Source organism: Ursus americanus, chromosome 5 (genome assembly GCF_024610735.1).
Source record: "Ursus americanus isolate L20-20 chromosome 5, mUrsAme1.1.p, whole genome shotgun sequence".
In the NCBI taxonomy this organism is placed as follows: domain Eukaryota; kingdom Metazoa; phylum Chordata; class Mammalia; order Carnivora; family Ursidae; genus Ursus; species Ursus americanus.
Window position 1 is genome coordinate 71,136,225 of NC_142131.1, and position 23,721 is coordinate 71,159,945.

Consider the following 23,721-nt stretch of genomic DNA (forward strand, 5'->3'; position numbering starts at 1 on the left):
CTAGGAGTCCATGATTCTAGGCTACACGTGATTCACTGGCTTAGGGAAAATGAGGCCGAGGTGGGACTAGGGGCATGCAATAGAATCAGAAGACCAGAAGGTGGCAGTCGTGGTATTTATAAGGTGCCACAGACCACACCGTAACTGACGTGGCCCTGGCTTCCTTCCAACTGGCTACCAGTGAAACAACTGTGTTTTGTTAGCACCATGTTACACAGAGCTTTTTTTGTGAATTTCTGCTTTTACCCAAACTAGTGCAGCCTACTTTCCTTCATGTTATGAGTGTTACTTACAATGAATTCAAAGGCCGGAAGGTTTTGTTTGTTGAAGTTTGCTCCATGTATTTATGATGCTTTCTATTCTTTGAAGCTTGGACAAAAACAGCCCCGAATTCTCTGGGAAATAAGAGAACCCATTTGTTTAGCAACTGTTCACTCACTCTGGGAATGTTCCGGAGGTCTAGATGTCTAGATGCAAGGATGTTACTGCCTATCTTGTTAAGGTCCCCCCCCCCCCCCCCGCTTCTCAAGGCTTTTAATATTCTTTGTATGAGTTTAGTGTAAAAAGGCACCAAGTTAATGCTGCCTTTACATGACTAATAGACTGCTTCATGAATTAGTAACTCTGCCTATATATTTTTAATAATAAAAGAACTTACTTAAAAGGAACTTGAAAGCCACTGAGAAACTTGGGAGAAACGCAGCAAGAAGTCTCTCTGACTGCCACTTTGTTTAGCAAAGGAAGATTTTTTCCAGAGAAAGTCATTGGCAGAAGTCTTATTAATGGCAACATGGAAACCTGTCCTCTTATCTACTTGCTTGGAGCTTTCTGGACTGGAATAAGGGGCTGCCAGCCGTGGGAGGAACTTTAGCAGAAGCTACATTTTTTCCCAGTAAAGATCCAAATAGTAAATATTTTAAGCTTTGTGGAACATAGGGTTGCTGCTCCCCTCTGCCACTGTACCTCAAAAGCGGCCATTGACAATGTGTAATTGTGTGGGCATGGCTTTGTTCCAATAAAACTTATAGAAACAGGTGGCAGGCTGGATTTGGCAGGTGCCATTCCCCAATGGGCCATAGTTTGTGGAGCCCTGAACCACAGGAAGGTAGACTTAACTTTCCTTTCTCTGATGTGGACATTTCCTTTCCGATCCTCTAATTTTTGCTAGGGTGGTAGTTGAAGGTTGTGTTTGACTTTATCCTCATAGATTTCCCATTATTATAGGAACAAAGAGGGAGAAACAGTTTTTATTTCTGTGGCCTTTGTAAGTAGGGAAAAAAATCACTGACAAAATTAGGGGATTGGGGTGATTTGTTTCATCTCCTCAGTTCTCAAAAGTTAGGGTTCTATGGAGTCAAGTGGATTCAGCGTAATCTTCTGATGGCATCATATTTGGCCAGCAGTCATCCTTTAAGTAGGAGTTGGCACAGAACAGCCTGTGGACCAAATCTGGCCCTCCACTTGTTTTGGTAGATAAAGCTTTATTGGAACACAGCCATGCTCATTTGCTTACATGTTCTTACTGCTTTTGCTTTATAATAACAGGTAAGTAGTTGTTACAGAGACTTTCTGACCTACAGAGCTCAAGATATTAAGCTTTGTAGGCTGTATGGTCCTTTATAGAAAAAGTTTACTGAACTTTGCTCTAGAGTAGAACTTTTCAGACCCTGTGATGAAGGACTTTTTTTTTTAAATCCATCATGATGATGTGGGGTTCCTCTGCCCATGACTGGTAGCAGATTGTGCCTCATGTAAGTCCCCACACAAGTGCTGAAACCCCACATCAGTCCATTCCTTTTGAAGGACATGAGTCCGTTGCTCATGTCCTCAGATGTGACCATAGTGTCAGATGTCTATGAATGTTTTAAATGCTTCCATCCAGATTCTGTCTTTATCGAACAGTGGATGGGGAACAGGCAGGTTGCAGACCAGCAGCATGGTTCTAGGGCAGTGCTTCTCAAAGTGCATCAAAGTCGGTGATTAATTCAGTAAACATGGGGTGGAGCGTGAATTCTGAATGCAGAATTTCTAACAAACTTGAGGATGACATGTATGGTACTGCTCTGTGACTGTACTTCGAGTGGCACTGTTTTAGAGGTACGTCTAAAGGGCTCAGCAGTGCTGGCTTTGGGCCCCACTTAACTGATGAGGTCTATGTTACATAGAGAAGTGAGGCAATTTGCCTTGGGCAACCAAGAACGGAATACAGATGCCATTTACCAAGGGATACCTAAAAATGGAGACACCCTCTTCTTGCCCCATACATAATATTGTAACCTGGGAATCAGGGGTCTTAGTGCAGACACGAGGCTTGCTTGTGACTTAGCTGAAACCAAATCAGTAGTGATATTGATTATAGCCTGTTAAACAAGTGTGGAACACAAGAGAAATGCAAATTACTCTTAACCTCCTTCCCCCCTCATGACTCCCACCTCCTTCACTTCCTTCCTCCTCTCACGTTATTATGTGTTGTTTGGAGAGTCTCCAAATTTTTGGACCTGGAAGACATTGGGAGAGAATATATCAAGCAGGAAATGGAATCGTTTTTACATTCTTGTAACATTAACACGCGAAATATATACTTAAGAGATCCGGCCAATGCCTTTCTGTGTCATTTGGGGGCACTGTTGAAGCCACGAATGCCAGACTTTGGATTTGCATTGAGATTTATGTTAGAGCTGCATCTTGCCCATTTTCTGCCCTCCCTTAGCTGTTGTTTATCAGGAGCTTTTTGTGTAGTTCAGCTGCTGCTGCTTATTAGTGTAAACGATATGGGCCACTGAGAAGAACAGAAAAAGAGGCTAATAAGGGGAGCTTAACTTCCCTGGTTGCTCATCATGAAAAGTTTATTCAGGAGCCAAATCTCCTTTTTAAAGATTCTCTCCATATAGTACCGTAGAAATGCTGTTGATGTTTGCTCAACTCTACAACCAACATCCCTTTGCTTTTGTATCTATACTGTTGCTACAAATCATTCTTTTTCAGAAAGGCTTCCGGTGGAATGAGTTCATAATGCATCAAATCAAAATGGTAGCCACGTTTTCTTCTAAGATAAAATGCCAACCTGGGGCAAAGTCATTTCAAATTAAGAGCCCTTTCTTCTTTTTATAGTACTTTGGCCTCTCTCGTGTTTTCTTCTTAATAGTTTGCCAGAGATAATATCAAAACCATGACAACTCCTTGCTGGTAATTTGGCCAGTGGTGGGGTAATGTCATGAGGGTATTTGAAAAGAGGGATTCTAGAGTACTGACAAAGCCCTACTGTATTGTTTGTGATGATTCATGTGTTGAACAAGTTACGTAAGGTGGTAAGGATCAGAATATAAGCATCTTTGTTGCTTAAAATCTCAGGGTATTTCATCCTTGGGAAATCCAGAAGACTGCCCAGATGAAAAGATTTCTGTAGGCTAAGATCTTAAATCAACCAAGGGGAGAAAGAAGGCATCCACAACTCGACATAACCAGTTTTTTTCTCTTTCCCAGCTGTGGAACTTGATGGCCCATCCTCTGTGTGCTCTTGCTGCCAGTGGCAGGGTTGGTCCCCCAGGCTTCCTATGCACATGTCATTCTGTTCCTGTCCCTCCTGCTGCTCCCCCAGTTCAGTGCTTTTCATCATCTTGTACCTTGACTTCCGACATAGCTCCCGAGTGATCCAGCTGCCTGAAGTCTTACTCTTCCTCTGGCCTCTTACCATGTATCTGGAACTCAAATCCCATATGTCCTTCTCTTTCTGAGACTTGTCGTCACCAAACAGATGACATTCCTTCACCTGTGTGTGTTCTCCCAGACCCTCCATTTTCAGCCTCCCATGCTTCTGCATTCCCACCTCCCACCACTAGCTGCCCTGCCCCGTACTTCACACTCTACGAAGATGGAACTATGTGCAGTTTTCATAATGCCCGCTTTTTCACGCCTTGAACCTTTGATCATGATTCCCCTCTGCCTTTAAGAGTAGCAGTGGTTTTCAACCAGAGGTGATTTTGCCTTCCTGGGAGACAGTTGGCAATGTCTGGAGACATTTGTAGGTGTTTGTATCTTGGCGAAGGGTGCTGCTGTCTTGGAGAGGGTAGAGGCCAGGGATGCATGAAGAGCCTCCTATAACAAAGAATTATCTTGCCTAAATGTCAGTAGTGCCAAGGCTGAGAAACTTTGCTCCACTTGTAAATTTCCAGCAGGATAATTTCTGCTTTCCAATTAGGATGTAGGGAAGACATTCTCTCCTGTGGCAAATCGTCCCCATCCTTCCTCTCTTAGGCTCGGTAAAGTATCCCTTCACTGTTTTACAAAAATGCTATGTATACCTCTACTGCTACTGTTCAAGTCATATATTATTACTATTTTATTTAATTTTAATAAAGGCATTCCTGATACAACAAACAGGCTTCCAGTTGTCCTAGAATGACTGCTACATCTCACATTCTTGGTTCAGAGCAAAGCCAACAGGTGGTTCAGCTACCTCCCATCAGGTCTGAGAAACATATTCAGAAACCAGCTCTACACCAAGGAAAAGACAGGCTATCCTTCCACTCACATTTCTATGGAGGAGATGCTTTCTTTTCCCAAGGCCAAGTGGAGGTTCCACAAGAATTCTTGTTTAAAAAAGGGGAAATATGGAAAGGGTGACTGTCATTTTTATTCCTTTTTATATGTCCGCTTTTCCAGAGAATTGGGGACAATCAGATGGGACAAGTGAGCTTTTTACCAGTAGACCATGTTGGAGGCACCATCTGTCCATACCAGCCAGCAGGAGTGCATATACAATGAATGAGAACAGAATTACCACCAAACTCAGGTGGGAGTGTGACCTGGCCCAGTTAGGAAGGTTTCTTTTGTTCTTTTCCTGCTACCTAACAGGGAAGTAAGCAGCTGGGTAGAGGAAGGGGAAAGGGGAGATGTGAAAGACCTTGTGACCCATCCCTCCATTTTAGGTCAGTCAAGCCAAAGGTGTGGCTTGTGCTTGGGGTGGGGGTGGGGTAGACAGAAGAGATTTGAATCAAATGCAGTATTGAAATCTTAGAATAAAGAGAGCTGAGTCTTACAGGCTGAAAGGATACTGTTTGTGTAAGTCAGAATGTCTGAAAACTTACAAGTTTAGGTCAAGATAATAAAAAGGAAGGCATTACTTATATAGGCCATGTAGGGATAGTTACTGCCAAAAACTTCAGGTTTATATAATAATGAGTTGACATTACCCAATAAGCCACACACACACACACACACACACACACACACACACACACGTATATTATATGATAAAAATTTCAAACACTACAGAAAAAGATAAGAATTATGTAATAATGACATAATCTAGTTTTCACCACAACATGGGGGCAGGCAGTCCTTAGGTCCTTCATTCTTCCTATGGGCCCATCTTTACTACAGATGGGTGAGTCATAAAATTTGGAGGGCTCCTGCATTGCGGTCAGCACCGATGACTTTCTCCACTGGAGCTCAGAAAGAAAGGAACAAAGCCAACATGCCTGTTCCAGCCCTTGTCCCACAATCTCCATCAGACCCATGTGACACATTCTAACATCAATATCTAAGGCTTTTTTTTTTTTTTTTTTTTGGAATGCTTGAGTATTCTAAGAAAGTCTATAAAGGTCAAAGTTCTAGTTAACTCAAACACTGTCTTGTATTCCGCAAGGGAAGGCATTTCAAGTTACGACCTATGTATCCTGCCTCCACCCCTGACTGGTTGACTGGTTTCATTTTGCACCATGTGTGCATGCACACACTTTATCATGCAACCCTTTCTTTGTGTGTCTTGGCCTGAAGGAACAAACCCTTTCCATGGGAGATGTCTCTCCCTGAATTCTTTTTGGCTTCTCGCAATTTGAGAAATGTCTTAGACCGCGTCCTTTTGAGCATTACCCTTATTTTCTCCCCTTCACACAGGCTCTGGAGGGAAAAGGGCTGTGTCATTCCCACTCTGGAGGTCTGGTGACCTACCTCATTTGCTGAGCCTAGTATAAAGGGATGATGTGGGAGCTCTTGTGGACAAAATGATCAAGAATTTCAAGATGGCGACAACAGTGCACTGAACCAAACACAGGGGCCCTTCTGAGCATGGGGCGCCTGTGTCAGCAGGCCCTGCTCCTCTGTGAGAGCAAGAGCCCAGTCTGTCTTTACTGGGTCACCTCTAAAGAGAGCAGTTTTCATAACCATTAATTCATTTTTCTCAGTGATTATCATGTAGTCATGTACATCTCCCTGCAGGCATGACTCTGACTTTGCCCTCCAGGAATGAGACATGACCCACGATGAGTCCCACCAAGTTGTGAAGCTTTACCGTCTGCCTGGGCCTGATAGCCTCCCAAAGGGGGAAACCCACGCACTGGCTCTTCATGCTTCTCCCTTGTTAAAGGAACAGAGCTGGTGCCAGTTGGTTTATTTTGATTCATTCTACCTCTGACAGAAGAAGGGGAAGAGAGAGTCTCTCTTCCTTCTCTTCTGTGTGTGTTAAAATATACATAACATAAAATAAACCATGTTAACTATTTTTAAGTGCACAGTTCAGTGGCATTAAGTCTATTTATACTTGTGTGTGGTACCACCACTACCCATCTCCAGAGCTTTTCCATCGTCCCACATCTGATCCCTTTTATTGCATCCCTTACCCTGGATCAGAAGCACCTTGAAAGCTGAGAACATGACTTTCTCATTTTTGAATTTCCACGGCCTTTCATAGAGTAGACACTCCCCGTGCATTTACATTCAACAGAGGGAAAGAGAAAAGAAAACTGTTGTTGTATTTATTACCAGTCACAAGGAAAGGAAGCTGCTGATACAGGGGAATTGTTTGCCTCCGTTTCCAGGGCCATCCTTCCCTTCCCCAGGAAATAATGAGAATAGAATTTCTTTTTTCATATAGAAGTTGTTATATCCTTTATGATGCCCTGCTAGCTTCTAATTAAGGAACATTCAGGAATTTCTGGTAAATTGAGTAATATGCCCCTAAATATCTAGAGTTGTGTCTTAAGTCCTTGCATAGAAAAACAAAAATGAAAGCAAATAACAACCAACCCAGGGGATAATGAACAGCCAAGCCCATGGTGGCACCTCATACTGGATACTTTCGTGGGTCTGGTCTTTTCTTCAAATGAACAAGAATTCTCTTTTACCTAAGTTCTTATTGATTAATGTGAGGAGACCACTTTTTATCTCTTTGAAGACCTTTTGTCAAAGATGTCTAAAACGTAATTTAGGATAAAAGGGTTCCGTCCAATTAGTGCCCGCCTCTTAAAAGATCACCTCCAGGAATTCAGTAAATATTTTTATATGCTTCCTTTAAGTTCGGAGGCTGGAGAGAAGGCTAGCAAATCAGTAAAACCAGATGCTGAAGGAATTTTCTGATGGGAGGAAGATGGTCAGAGGGTTCTCATACTCCTGGCTTAAAAATAAGTAGTTTGAAACAAAAAGTGAAAAGATGTAAAGCAGACGTATAAAGGGAGAGAGGGATGTTTTGACTGCTAAATGGAGGCGTGTCCCCTAAAATTACCCCTTTATGACATGTTTAAGCAAGTAGATATATGCCAAAATAAAGCTTCCAATGGGGTTTTGAAGCAAGATTACACTGTTGTACTACTGGGGTCTTTATTTCCTGGGAGCATTTTTGGATGATGGAAAAGATAAGAGGGGACATATACTGGGCCTAGGGAAGGATTCTTCATTGGACTGTTGGGGGAGTCAAGCTGTATTTCTTCTGTTCCTTGTAAGAAGAACCATTATTACCCGTCAGTCACTTTTTTGAGAACCTCCTATTGTATCTGGGAATTTATTCTAGTTCTCAGAAGTGAGGGGGCAAAAAGAGAAAGAACCATTTAGTAATAGGAATCCCATTGTTGGAGTCAGCAGATACTATTCATCACATATAATTCTTGCTCGGGAATGTCTTCATATTTGCCCTCGAGGGGCATTCCCTTATATCTTGTTCTAAACTTTAGCTATGTTAGGGAAAGATTGTAATTATGCAAGCATTTACATCCAGTGTTTGGCTTTCGTGTTGGTTAGAGTAACAGATGCTGCAACAAATAAGCCACAAAATTTCGGCTGCATACTACTAGGTCCAATGGTAACTTGGGGACCTAGACTCCTCCTGTCTTGTGACCCTACTGTCTCCAAGGGTTTCAGAGGCCTTACTCAAAGCCAGTAAGAGCAGGAAGACTATTAGGACAGAGCACACGTGCTTCTTACCTAAATTGTCATTAGATAACCCTAAGATGTGGTCTTCCAGATTATAAAATAAAGAGTAATATAAGTCATTAGATTTGTTTGGCATTCTCCAAACTCAAAACTGCTGATAGCTTTTTGTTTACCAACTTGGGTTAAAAAAAAATCTTAGCAAATTTATTTATTTATTTTTAATAATATATATTATTTCTCATTAAACAATTATTTAATTATCCCTGCTGAGCTTGGTGCCCGACACAGGACTCGATCTCATGACCCTGAGATCATGGCCTGAGCTGAAACCAAGAGTTGGATGCTTAACCGACTGAGCCACCCAGGCATCCCCCCCCCCAAATCCTAACAAATTTAGAGAGAAGTTTAGCCTTTCTGAATTAACTATATATATACATAAAATGTGTTAGCGTATGTTTCTGTGCTGGTGTACCATTCAAGTTCAAAAAGTATTCATGTTCCAGAACACAGACTGGAAAAATACCTGTCTGTAAATTGATTGAGTTTATACGTTTCAAGGGCTTTGTCAATGAGAAAGAATCGTAATACAAGTTATCATGTAAGTGAAAAGGTGCTGGAGTTATTCATAATATGTTCTTATTCTCAGGGTAATCACTGATCAAATCCTTAAAAATTAATTTTGTAGTGTGCCCTAATAAAAGATTTCACTCTCCTCCTTGCTTCTATAGTTGATAGTATAAAACTTGGACCAGAAACATTTAGACCTATCTCCCACAAATGTTTCTTCTTCTTCCTTTTTTCCATTCAAGCTCTCTGCTATAAGCTAAAGGGGAGGAAATTCAGATTCCTAGAAGGAATAGCAAAAGAATGGATATCAGAAACATTTGACTATTGGTAATATAGGGAATATACTGATGGATACTACTGTGCTCTCTGGGTTCGGTGATATATAAGGGTTTATAGATATCTGTGAGTGAGTCAGGATTTCCAGTATGATTTGGGTCCTGTAGCAGAAGACAGTGTGAAGCGGGCAGCTTCTGTCCAAGACCACTGGAGCCCAGATGTTTTATCACCAGGCAGGTATAAACAAATCCTCTCTAATTATTACCCTCACTTTACAGTTAAGGAAACTGGAGCTCAGACTGTGTAAGGAATAAGTCATTGATGACTGAGGCAGAACTGTAGAGTGGAGGATTCCAGTTTGATGCTTTTTAATTACCAACCAGACCAGAAGAAGCAAAGACTAGTGGATGGTTCCTGATGGAATGGAAAGGGCTTCACTGAGGGGAGCACTTTGGCAGGAGCTGGTTTGAAGTTTCCTGAAAACTACCTCAGGGTTCAGAGACCTAAGCTGTAGACAGAAAGACCTAGGAAGCTTTGCCTTTTTGTGTCACTGGTAGTGAGAGAGTGAAACAGGTTAGGGAAGGGGATTTTCTTCCCCCTTGTAGTCAGTCTGATTCTCCTTCACATAAACTTGAGATGTTAGTTCTTTGGTTCTGTCTTTTGACTAAAAAGGAAGGCGTGCTCTGTCTCATTATTGTTCTTAAAGTCAAAGGACCAACATCATCTACCTTAGTCATTACTGCTTTTGCTGAATTAGTTACCCATGGTATGCTAGCTTCTGGGGGCACTTGGGAGAAATACCAGCAAAGACACTTTCTACATCTTTTAGATGATGAAGACCATGACAGATAGCAAGAGCACTTGTGACAGCTAATGCTTGTAAAGTGCTTTGTATATGCCAGGCACTGTTCTGAGAATTTCCCATAGATCAACTCACTGCATCCTCAACAATCTAGAGGTAAAAGTGTGATTAGGGACTTTCACAAAGTCACACAGGCAGAGAAAGAAAATGGATATATGAGTCTGTGGTCTTAACTGTTATGCCATCTTGATTCTCTTTTAGATATTTAAAAGTCAAAGTCAGGGAAAGCACTGATATTATCCAGTGTGAAGTACACTGAAAATAAGTAACTTCCGCCATATAAGAAGCTCAAGTTTAAAGTACTTGTTTTTCCAGTTGGCAAAACCAAAAAACAACCTCCAGAATGGGAGTAGATATTTTCAAATGACTATCAGATGAAGGGCTAGTATTCAAAATCTATAAAGACCTTATCAAACTCCATACCCAAAGAACAAATAATCCAATCAAGAAATGGGCAGAAAACATGAATAGACGTTTCTCCAAAGAAGACATATACATGGCCAACAGACACATGAAAAAAATGCTCAACATCACTCGGCATCAGGGAAATACAAATCAAAACCACAATGAGGTATCATTTCACATCAGTCAGAATGGCTAAAATTAAATTAGGAAACAACAGATGTTGGCGAAAGGGGAGCCCTCTTACAGTGTTGGTGGGAATGCAAGCTGGTGCAGCCACTCTGGAAAACATTATGGAGGTTCCTCAAAAGTTGAAAATAGAGCTACCCTATGACCCAGCAATTGCACTACTGGGTATTTACCCCAAAGATACAAATGTAGTGATTTGAAGGGGCACCTGCACTCCAATGTTTATAGCAGCAATGTCCACAAAAGCCAGACTGTGGAAAGACCCCAGATGTCCCTCAACAGATGAATGAATAAAGAAGAGGTGGTATATATATACACAATGAAATATTACACAGACATCAAAAATGAAATCAAGCCATTTGCAGCAATGTGGGTGGAACTAGAGGGTATTATGCTAAGCGAAATAAGTCAGTCAGTAAAAGACAATTGTCATATGATCTCACTGGGAATTATGTAAGACTGATGAACCACAGACCTGTACCCCTGAAACAAATAATACATTATATGTTAATAATTGAATTTAAATTTAAAAAAATTAAAATAAAGTACTTGTTTTCCTAAAAGTAGTTGTTTTAAGTTTAGACTATTCTGTTAAATATTTTCCTCAGCTTTTATAATATTAACCATAAACTATTTGAAAGAAATGAAAATCCTTTCTATTTCACCCAAATTAACCATTTTATAAAATTACATTGGATTAAAATTTTTCTTGCCGATAGCTTAAAGGAAGTTAGTAAAAATATTTTTAGCTTTATAGAAAACATTAAACCAATCAATAAATATGTTTTCCTTTTCTACAAATTGGTTAGATTCTTGCTTTTGATCTCTCAGAATGGAAACTCAGGTAGGTTTTACATTCCTCATTTCTTTTTTTTTTTAATAATAATTTTTTATTATGTTATGTTAGTCACCATACAGTACATCCTTAGTTTTTGAGGTAGGGTTCCATGAGTCATTATTTGCATATAACACCCAGTGCTCCATGCAATACGTGGCCTCCTCATTTCTATAGGTTTTGTCAGCAAATGTTGCTATACCTATGTATCTACATTTATATCTATTTCTATACACACGCTTACATGTCTGTATCTGTGATGATCATTATAGTTTTAAATTAACTTCCAAGTGACACTTTTGATACCATTACTGACTTACTAATTGTTGTATCTTCCTTCATTCCACCAAAGGGACTTATGGTGGGTAAAATATATTTCTCTGGTAATATATGTGGGGAAAAGAGAAAGCAAATAAGTTGAGAAGATGAAGTCAGGGTAATGCTTTATTCAAATGCATGTCACATGTGCCAAAGCGCGTGTGCACTTTGCCGTAGGTGGGCTGCAAACTTAGTCCCCATTGCTAACAGTTGATTAAGATGTTATGGGACTTACTGCGTTCCTAAGAAAGAAAGTAGGAAGTTGAGACAGGCACAGCTATCCTTAGCACTGAGGCCTGAAAGTACACAGACCATGCTAACATGTCAAACACTCACTGTGTTTACCCAGAACGTAGAGCTGTTTCCTGACCTAAAGGACCTGCTCGGGACACAATATCACATCCAATAGATGGGAATATAAAGCTCGCCTCTCAGGTAAATGCTCTCCCCTCTTGGCACCCCTGCTGTGTTTTTGCTCCTCCTCCTCCTCCTCCTCCTCCATACAATGACTTTTTAAAACTGTCTCTACTTTCTTCTTTTTTTGTTTTTGTTTTGTTTTTAAATGTTTTTTTATTATATTATGTTAGTCACCATACAGTACATCCCCGGTTTCCGATGTAAAGCTTGATGATTCATTAGTTGCGTATAACACCCAGTGCACCATGCAATACGTGCCCTCCTTACTACCCATCACGGGTCTATCCCATTCCCCCACCCCCCTCCCCTCTGAGGCCCTCAGTTTGTTTCTCATAGTCCATAGTCTCTCATGTTTCATTCCCCCTTCTGATTACCCCCCATTTCTTTATCCCTTTCTTCCCCTACTGATCTTCCTAGTTCTTATGTTCCATAGATGAGAGAAATCATATGATAATTGTCTTTCTCTGCTTGACTTATTTCACTTAGCATTATCTCCTCCAGTGCCGTCCATGTTGCGACAAATGTTGAGAATTCATTCTTTCTGATAGCTGAGTAATATTCCATTGTATATATGGACCACAACTTCTTAATCCAGTCATCTGTTGAAGGGCATCTTGGCTCCTTCCACGATTTAGCTATTGTGGACAATGCTGCTATGAACATTGGGGTGCATATGGCTCTTCTCTTCACTACGTCTGTATCTTTGGGGTAAACACCCAGTAGTGCAATGGCTGGGTCATAGGGTAGCTCAATTTTTTACTTTTTATGGGACCTCCACACTGTTCCAGAGTGGCTGTACCAACTTGCATTTCTACCAACAATGTAGGAGGGATCCCCTTTCTCCACATTTTCTCCAACAATTGTTGTTTCTTGCCTTGTCTATTTTTGCCATTCTAACTGGCGTAAGGTGGTATCTCAGTGTGGTTTTGATTTGAATTTCCCTGATGGCTAATGATTTTGAACATTTTTTCATGTGTCTGTTAGCCATTTGTATGTCTTCATTGGAAAATTGTCTATTCATATCTTCTGCCCATTTTTTGATTTGTTTATTTGTTTCTCGTGTATTGAGTTTGAGAAGTTCTTTGTAGATCTTGGATACCAGTCTTTTATCTGTAGCGTCATTTGCAAATATATTCTCCCATTCCGTGGGCTGCCTCTTAGTTTTTTTGACTGTTTCCTTGGCTGTGCAGAAGCTTTTTATCTTGATGAAGTCCCATAAGTTCGTTTTATCTTTTGTTTCTCTTGCCTTTGGAGATGTGTCATGAAAAAGGTTGCTTTGGCCGATGTCGTAGAGGTTGCTGCCTATGTTCTCCTCTAGAATTTTGATGGATTCCTGTCTCACTCGAGGTCTTTCATCCATTTGGAGTTTATTTTTGTGTATGGTGTGAGAGAGTGGTCAAGTTTCATTCTTTTGCATGTAGCTATCCAATTTTCCCAGCACCATTTATTGAAGAGACTGTCTTTTTTCCACCAGATGTTTTTTCCTGCTTTATCAAAGATGAGTTGCCCAAAGAGCCAAGGGTCCATTTCTGGGGTCTGTATTCTGTTCCATTGGTCTATGTGTCTGTTTTTGTGCCAGTACCATGCTGTCTTTGTGATCACAGCTTTGTAGTACAGCTCGAAATCTGGCATTGTGATGCCCCCAGCTTTGTTTTTCCTTTTCAACAGTTCCTTAGTGATTCGGGGCCTTTTCTGTTTCCATACAAATTTAAGGAGTATTTGTTCCAGTTCTTTGAAAAATGTCATTGGTATTTTGATCGGGATAGCATTGAAAGTGTAGATTGCTCTGGGTAGCATGGACATTTTAACTATGTTAATTCTTCCAATCCATGAGCATGGAATATTTTTCCATCTTTTTGTGTCTTCTTCAATGTCTTTCAAGAGTGATTTGTAGTTTCTAGAATATAGATTCTTTACGTCTCTGGTTAAGTTAATTCCAAGGTAACGTATGGTTTTTGGTGCTATTGTAAATGGGATGGATTCCCTAATTTCTCTTTCTTCAGTCTTATTATTCGCGTATAGAAATGCAACTGATTTCTGAGCATTGATTTTGTATCCCGCCACATTACTGAATTGCTCTATAACTTCTAATAGTTTGGGAGTGGATTCTTTTGGGTTTTCCATATAGAGTATCATGTCATCTGCAAAGAGAGACATTTTGACTTCTTCTTTGCCGATTTGAATATCTTTTGTCCCTTTTTGTTGTCTGATTGCTGTTGCAAGGACTTCTAGTACTATGTTGAATAATAGTGGCGAGAGTGGGCATCCTTGTCGTGTTCCTGATCTTAAGGGAAAGGCTTCCAGCTTTTCCCCATTGAGAATAATATTTGCAGTAGGCTTTTCACAGATGGCTTTTATGAGATTGAGAAATGTACCCTCTATTCCTACACTCTGAAGGGTTTTAATCAGGAAAGGATGCTGTATTTTGTCAAATGCTTTTTCTGCATCAATTGAGAGGATCATATGGTTCCTGAGTCTTTTCTTGTTGATATGATGTATCACACTGATTGATTTGTGAATGTTGAACCATGCTTGCATCCCTATGAATCCCACTTGGTCATGATGGATAATCCTTTTAATGTACTGTTGGATTCTATTAGCCAGGATCTTGTTGAGGATTTTGGCGTCCATATTCATTAGGGAAATCGGTCTGTAATTCTCCTTTTTGAGGGGGTCTTTGCCTGGTTTGGGGATCAAGGTAATATTGGCCTCATAGAATGAGTTTGGTAGCTTTCCTTCTGTTTCTATTTTTTGAAATAGCTTTAGGAGAATAGGTATTATTTCTTCTTTGAATGTTTGGTAGAATTCTCCAGGAAAACTGTCCGGGCCTGGAGTTTTGTTATTTGGAAGGTTGTTTATCACTGACTCAATCTCTTCATAATTAATTGGCCTGTTTAAGAAATCAATTTCTTCCTGTTTCAGTCTTAGTAGTTTATAGGTTTCCAGGAAGACCTCCATCTCTTCCAGATTGCTTAATTTATTGGCATATAGCTGTTGATAAAAGTTCTAATAATCCTTCCAATTTCAATGGTGTTGGTCGTGACCTCTCCTTTTTCATTCATAATTTTATTAATTTGGGTCCTTTCTCTTTTCTTTTGGATAAGTCTTGCCAGTGGTCATCTCTACTTTCTTCTAACTCCCTAATCCTCTTCCTTCATCTCTCACCTTCTGCTGTCTCTGAAAATGACCTACTGCAAAGACGAAATGGAAGCCATCAGCCAGGAAACGAGTCTTTTCACTAGCACTGAAGTGAATCTCCCTGCCCTGCGCATCCTTCCTCTCTTCTTGGCGTGCACTAGAGTTGCTGCTCCACCCTGGGAAGAATAGTTCTTGTACTTGAGCTGCGAATTCTTTTTCTTCTTGAAATCCTGTGCTTACCATGTTGTCTTCTCTCTTGTATGGCCAGTCTCTCTCAGTAGCACTGAAATATGCTCAGACTCCTTAAACTTAAAAAAAGAAACCTTCTGGTAGGACCCCGCATCTATATCCCGGAGCAGCTCATTTTCCCTGACCTCCCCATTTACAGCAGAGTTCCCAAAAGGCAGCCCATGTTTACTGCCTCCTTTACCCTATTTCCTGATAACCATTCTTGCTGTTTCACACTGAATCTACCATGACCACATCTATAAGATCACCAGTCACCTGAGTGGCACCAAATCCTGTGAACATGCTTCAACTTTGTGAGCTCTTTAGTGGATTTCCAAAAAAACTTTCTCTTTATTTTGATGAATAAGGCAGAGTTCACGTCAGTGGCTCACAACCAAAGAGCCCAACTGATACTCTAACTCTCCAATCATATCTTGCACTGCTCTTCTTTTTGCTCTTCCTGGTCCGTTCACAGTCTTTTTTTTTTCCTCCCCTTCCTCAGTTTGTTAATTAAGCTCTGTTCTTTCCTACCACAGGGCCTTGGCACATGCTGATTCCCCTGTCTGGAAATCTCATCCTCTCCCTCTTCACTTGACATTTTTAATTCTTCACATTGAGGTCAAATGCCACTTCTTCTGAGGAACCTTCCCTAGCTCTCCAGACTTGGTAAGAAGCCCTGTTATGTATTCTCAAAGCCCAGCAATATAGTTTAATATTCTCATAAAGTACTGACTAGCTCTTCACCTGGTGTGATGATAGGGTTTTAATGTTAATTCCAACCACATGGTGACATTCCAAAACATATTTAGTGGACTATTCAAGTAGGATGTGTGTGACCATTGTTTAAACAGTGGGAAGAACATCTTTTCAAGTCAGAGTGCTTGTCCTAATGACTCATGGGCCTTTCAAGGATGTCTGAAAACAACTCTGCTTATTGTCTTTATTATGATCATGACAGTTGCAGAAAAACAACCAGTTCAGAGGCCCTGAGCCAATGCAGGGGGAGCCTAGATGCTGCCATGAAAAGTCTTTCCCTGACTGATTCATGGTTGCTGCCTCTTGTCTATATGGCTGCTTTACTGGCAGGTCATCCAATGGCGTACAGTCTGGCTCTTCATCCCCATACATGCTTCCCTTATCAACTTTTGTTTTTTATTATCCCTTGAGTTGCAAAGATTCCTTGATCCGGTGTGCTTACTGGATAAGTGTAGGAGGAAGAATACAAACAAGTATTATTTTGTACAGAGTTTTGAAATGAATATTTATTTGACACTATAACCCAGTGCAGGAGTGCAGGGGCAGAGTTACATTCTGCATTTCCCACATGAGGTCAAAGAAGCAATAACGAGAGAAGAAAGTTATAGCACCCAAGCCTGCTGACTTTAAATGTAGTGTTCTTTTCTGCCGTACCATTAATTTAAAAGTGTTTTAAACTTTTCATCTTCTTTTCACACAAGTTCTTACGTATGTTTACTTTATTGTCCATTTTCAACTCAATGCAGCAAAGATCCATTGGATGTTGTCTATATAGAAGACTTTGGGGAATATGGAACAAAAGATGTAGATTCTTCAAGCTTAATAATTTGGTGGGAGCGGAAGTGGAGACAGGATAATGTCATCTACTCTGTTAACTTCAGTGCTTCATGCCTGCCCTTTATAGAATTGAAATTAGGATTAATTTAAGATTTAGCTTCTCTTACATCCCACTCTTTAAATTTTGTATATCTTGCGCACATCTCTTCACCTACTAGACACCAAGTCAGATGACTGCAGAACTTATGAGAAGAAGATCGTGCTGACAAATGAATTTGTCTCTTTTCCTAACCTTGATCCAAAGTGAGGTGCAAGTGGCAACTGAGAGTCAAGGTGAATCTTAAACTTGGCGAAGTAGAAGAATTATTTACTAATATTTCAATTATTTGATATTTCCACATACAGTATTTCAATATTTAAATTACCCAGCTTGATCACCTATTGAGAAAACCCTGAGGTTAGTTTTTCACTATTGCCAAGACACCATGGAAAAGTAGAATGAGTGTTTACCTTCTGTGAGAGAGACTGTTCTTTGCCTTCCCCAATATCCAACCTAGTCATGTGAGATAAGGATAGATTTTCCAGCTTCCCTCATCACTAGGCTGGCTGTGTGACTATGTACTGGCCACTGAGATGTCATGGTAGACTATGGCAGTCTTAGGGAATCTTTTTTTTTTTTTTAAGTTAAATTCTTTTTTTTTTTTTTTTAAGATTTTATTTATTTATTCTACAGAGATAGAGACAGCCAGCGAGAGAGGAAACACAAGCAGGGGGAGTGGGAGAGGAAGAAGCAGGCTCATAGTGGAGGAGCCTGATGTGGGGCTCAATCCCATAACACCAGGATCACGCCCTGAGCCGAAGGCAGACGCTTAACCGCTGTGCCACCCAGGCGCCCCGGGAATCTTAAAAGACAACTGGCATGCACACTTAACCCTCTTCCTTATGGTCAATGCACACGCAGTTGCCTTAGATTATGGGATGGCATAAGACAGCTGGGGGTGCATTAGTATAGAAGCCTCCATACCAGGTCTGGAGGCCATCACAGAACTTCTTTTAAGGGGAATAAAATAAAAATCGGTCTTTTGAAGGCCACTGTTGTTCTGAGGTTTATGTCACAATCAGCTGAACCCAATCCTAGATGAATTCTTCCCATTCTGCCACTATCAGGAATGTCCTAAAGCCTGGATATTATTTGTTCCCTGAGAAAGACAACTCAGATCTTTCTGTATTTCTAGGCCCTGGGGTCTACCATCTATAAGGACAAGCCATTAGACACTATTATGACCCAACAGATACAAATAATTTTTTGTTTATTTGTCTGAGAGATGTGAAGGGAAAGAACTCAAGAGAAAAGTGAAAGGAGTTCTGGGATATTGGAAGGATACTCGAGGACTGGGAAGTGAATTGGGGTTTATAGTTTCAGTTAGTAGTGGGGATCGACTTCACTGAAAAGCTGTACCTTTGTGGATACAGAATTTCACATGGAGGTGGCCATGTGGGTGCCATGTAGGCTAGACACTAGATACTCTAGTCTTGGGAGCTTCATCGAAGGCCCCCATGCCTGAGCTTGGAATAGAGGGAGAGCTATGGGTGGCACCATTTCTTTCACCATAGATTGAGAGCATCAGTGACCAAGATAGAATAGCAGCCCCTGTCCCATTTTTCTGGGCACCATAGCTCTAGATTTCTTGTTTAAAAGAATGGAAGAGAAATAAGTCAGTCAGAGAAAGACAGTATCATAGGATCTCACTGATATGCATAATTTCAGAAACAAGGCTGAGAATCATAGGGGAAGAGAGGAAAAAATGAAACAAGAGGAAACCAGAGAGGGAGACAAACCCTAAGAGACTCTTAATCATAGGAAACAAACTGAGGGTTGCTGGAGGGGAGGGGGGTGGGGGAATGGGGTAACTGGGTGAGGGAAATTGGGGAGGGTATGTGTTGCAATGAGCACTGGGTATTATATAAGACTGATGAACCACAGACCTGTACCCCTGAAACAAATAACACATTATATGTTAATTAATTGAATTTAAATAAAAAATTATATAAAAGAACGTAAGGGGAGGTAATCCAAGAAGGTGACCTTTTTGGATTTCTCAAAACACTTGTTCAATGGGGGCATTGAGCCAGATTTGGGTCATTTTGGAACACAAAGAAATGTTGTGTTTCTGGCCCCTCATGGAGTAATTCATACCATTAGTGTTGGATGGAATGTCCGTGATCTCCTTTTACTTTTTCTCAAAGCCTACGAGGTGTTTCTCCCTTCAAAACATACATCTTGTTTCAACATGCCAAGTACAAAGTATTTAGGATAAACTTTTATAGCAGGAGATTAATTACTTAATAAGTTCAACAAATAAATTGAGCTTATGGTTTGCACCAGGCATTGTTAATAGGCTGTTGGGATTCGTCAGAGGGCAAAGATGAATCCCTGGCCTTCTTGGAGTTTACCTTCTAGCTGGTGGACAGACAATAAACACAATATATTATTAAATAGAATATGCCAGAGGATGATTTAGTAGGAGTCTCAGAGTGAGGACACACAACATACTTTTGTTTCCTGGCTTCATTACACCCAGAGAGAGGCGAATCTGTCTGTCTTAGTGAAAATGTACCAGATGAGTGTACAATCTAGTGCATTTGAAGAAAATGGCCCTTTGTGAGCTTACATAAAGAATTCCTGAAATTGTCCAAAACAGTACCCTTAGGTATTACTGAGAACCCGGCCAAAAGTAGCAGATTTGAGGAGCAGACATCTGATCCCAAACATTTTGCAGCTTATAAACAGAGCAGCACATTGACAAGAAGTAAAGATGTTAAAAATACAACAGATGAATGAATTTCTTGCTTTCCTGAGGCTAAACGCTGTGGTGAACTTGGGGTGTTACTGACAGTCTCCGAGGAGAGAGATTCATTTCTGTCGGCCTTTGAAATTTTTCCAGTTACAACAAACTTCCTGGACTGTGTGCAGATTGAGAACACTTTCATCTGGTAGGCTAAGAGTGATTATGTTGTGTATTGGCTTTGGTATCGGTCATTGTCTGTTCAGGAGGAGGAGGGCTTGTCAGCTTCCGTGGAGATGGGTCTGCTGGATTTGGAGTGCTGGCCTCAGGAGGTGGCTCTGAGAGAAGGGGCTGGGGAGTAGATAACTAGATGTTATCAGAAAGGATAGAACTGTTAAAAATGTGAGGATCTAGGGCAGGGTTTAAGGGTCCCTGGCCATTTTGGGAAAATGGGGGATGGAACAGAGGGCTGGAAAAGGGGAAGGCTGTGAAACCATTATTTAATATGTTCAGAGCTGAGCAGGGCCAGGCCAGGGAGCACGTTCAGGGGATTTGTGGTGCAAGGAAGGCTGGAAATGAGGGGTCCTCTCCTGGAGGTGAGAGGAGGTGACTTTGGGAAGAGTTTTAACTTGGAAACAAGAACTGAGTTGGAGGGATAACAAAGAACATTTAAGGCATTCTGAGGTTTATAGGCTGACTCTGAACACTGCCATAAAAGGGCATTTTAATCCATGCCCGAAGGGTTAAAAATTAGCTGCTAAAATAAAGCATGTGCTATGCTTTGGCTATGGCACTGCTTTCTAAAGAGAGGTTGACTTTATCCTGGTTGTGGGTATCTCGGGATATAAACGATCTGACGTAGGCTGACTGCACAGAGTAGGCTGTCTAAATGTTTCTGGATTTTTGGATTCAATGTAGCTATTGATTCAAAGCTGTAGTTCAGTGTCTCGCTAAACTCTCTGCCATTTTGTCCACTGAGAAATCAGAATATGTTTTCTCTTGGCATAATACATGACAAGTTCAGTTACAACCCACAGATGTTGTTTTCTTGTCATTTTGTGTGTGTGTGTGTATACAGTTATAGTTATATATAGTATATAATCCTATATGGTATAGTGTGTGAATACATATAGTTAGTTATATATAGTGTATAACTATATGTTATATAGTGTGTGTTATATATAGTTATAGTTATATATAACCTATATATGGTTGTATGCTGTAGTATATATACGTATAATATATAGTTATATGTAACTGAACTATACTATGTTTAGTTCATATACTAGATATGAAACATAGTATTTCTTATGAAATACATAGTTACATATGTTATAAGTTATATGTATAGATACATGTTTTATATGTTATATGTACATAAATATATATAGCTCTAACAGTATATATATATGTAACCATATAGTGTTTTGTAACTTTAAAACATTTCACGTGCTTTTAAGAAGATTCACTTTACCCTTTAAAAAGCTAGACTTACAATTTGGAAATGCTATCACTAAGCAGCAGATGCTTGGTGTTTGAGCCACAGGATTTAATTTTTTCCCAATTCAGATGAGGTTCTCTGTTCAGGCTCCAGAAGTAGTTTAACCTCTCTCTCTCCATCAGTAAATACATATATACATAAATATCCCCACATGAATGCATACAGAGGTATATACTCACTCTTACATATGCACACATGCATATTCACATCTATACCTTTAAAAAACCAGTTGAACATTGGGAACATTGAAGAAAATGGCCTCACTATGTTTAAATATGGTACTTTAGAGCAATTCTCTAATGAAATAATTTGGCACATTTTTCACTAATCTTTTATCTGTCATCACTTTTCCTAATTTTAATATATTTCACACCCAGACTTGGATTACCAAATTTGATTTAAACTCACCCTATTTCTCTTCCTGGGGTGATTTCATGACTCTGGGACCTCCAGCTCTTTGATCAAAGCTGTGCTACATCTCAGCAGCTGTCTTAACTACTCTAGAGAGAGCAGTTTGAGTCCTTCCAAGCACATCAAAGAGAAGGTGTTAGTTTGCCTTTCTCACACCCCTGCTCTGAGAACATCTGCTTCCCGTCTCCCATATGCAGGAGTCCAATGGAAAGAAAGTGCCAAAAGGAGGGCGATTCTATGGAGAAGGTAAATGCCCTCCTGACTAGGTCTTCTCCAATCCTGAAGGCTCTTCTGGCCTTGATTAAGTTTGAGAGCAGTTCATAAATCATGGTGTACTGGCGAGGGTGCTAGGTAAGGAATCCGGTGGTCTTAATGACTGTCCAGCTCTGCCATGAGGTAGCATTGTCATTTTGGGCAGATCTTCAGTTTTCTGATTCTCCATTTCTTCATCTATAAAATGAGATAGTGGGATATTATGGCCTTAAATTTCTTTAAAATTTTATGATACCAGTTTATTCCTGACACCCTTCTTATCATATCAGTAGTGCAAAGTCTTATAAGGAGGCAGACTAAAATAAGGTTTGGGGGGCACCTGGGTTGCTTAGTCGGTTAAGTGTCTGCCTTCGGCTCAGGTCATGATCCTGGGGTCCTGGGATTGAGCCCAACATCGGGCTATCTGCTTAGCAGGGAGCCTACTTCTCCCTCTCCTCCTGCCTGCTGCTCCCCCTGCTTGTGCTCACTTGCCTGCTCTCTCTGTCAAATAAATAAATATAAAATAAAATAAAATAAAATAAAATAAAATAAGGTTTGAAAAGGGTCTTTTGCTAGAAAGAAATCCACTCAAGCTACAGTAATTGGGGTTTGTTTGAAGGATACTTTATATAATTTCAGGTAAATCCAGGAACAAAAACCAAACATAACTGGGCAACAAGAGGACTGGCCACTGGGACCTGGAAAGCCACCAGGAACCCAAGCTATTCCTTCCACCTCTTTCCCAGGGGCCAACTCGAAGCAGCTGCTTCATTCTCTGTTCTCAGCCAACTCCTTTCTCTGTGCTTTCTTGTAGATGGCCACAGTGGCCTCCTTGGTTCAATGCCTCCTAACCAACTGCCAAATTTCCTTCGATCTTAGTTCATATTCATGGGAGAGAGAACCTGGCCACGCTGTTCTTTGTGAGCCTGTACACACAGATCACACATTTCTGGCCTGTCCTATGGGCTGGCTGTCTTTAGATCACGTGTCTTCTCTTGGTCCATCAGTGGTGCCTGGGCTGGGGGTTTCCTTGGGGGAGTCTGGTGGTAGAGAGAACATGCAGGTCTACTGGACAGAGCCCGTGGGCCATGGCACAGCAGGGGCATCCAGAAAGCGTGCGGACTGGCTACTTTCAGTCAAAAGGAGAAGTGGATTCCGCAGGCAAATTTATCAGCATGTCCAGTGCAAGGTCCGTTTGACTTAGCTACTGAATTGTACATATAATTTTGGAAAGAATGCTTTCAGTAGATGGTGTAGGGCAACAATCAGATTATCAAGGAATGAAGAGTGAACAGGAGGTGTACAAGTGAACATGGTATAGACTGTATATTTTTGGCAGAGGAAGGAAGGAAACAAAATATGGATATAGACTTGTTAAAGGACATTTTTAAAAGACGAAAATACAGAAGTAATTTTAGCATTTTTTTCCTGAATGGAATGAAGGAAAGGTCAAAGATAGAGAGAGGATGATTGTTGTCATGGAAGGATATGTGGAAGATGGCAGGAGAGACCATATATTTCATGATGTTGGAGGAGAGATGTATCAGTGACATAGGCTAGATTATGCTGCAATAAAAAACAACTCCAAAATCTTTGTGGTTTTTAAAAAAGGCTTAATTCTTCTTCCTGCTACATGTTCTACTTTTATCTGCTCATCACAGTTACCCTGATGGAGCCAAATACTTCTGGTTTCTATGCCAGAAGGGAAGAGAGGTCTGGAGGGTTTCCCATTGTCAGTTAAATATTCTGGCCCCAAAACAGCACCTGTCATTTCCCCTCATAAATCATTGGTAAGAATCAGTTCACCCATCTCCAAGTACAAGGGGATGAAATAGCATGATCTTAACAAGTGCCAGAAAGG

At 40.6% G+C, this 23,721-nt stretch overlaps 1 long non-coding RNA gene across 4 annotated transcripts in view; it reads left to right on the forward strand.

Moving 5' to 3' along the window:
• The window catches only part of LOC123790434 (uncharacterized), a 347,714-nt gene that overhangs the window by 13,512 nt on the left and 310,481 nt on the right, over nt 1-23,721 (forward strand). For 3 of the 4 annotated variants that reach the window (XR_006779089.2, XR_006779088.2, XR_015724597.1), the window contains 3 exons: nt 4,663-4,792; nt 11,944-12,029; nt 15,914-16,043. This is a non-coding gene — a long non-coding RNA (uncharacterized LOC123790434). The remainder of the gene's footprint in view (nt 1-4,662; nt 4,793-11,943; nt 12,030-15,913; nt 16,044-23,721) is intronic. The other variant, XR_015724598.1, reaches the window with a different exon arrangement.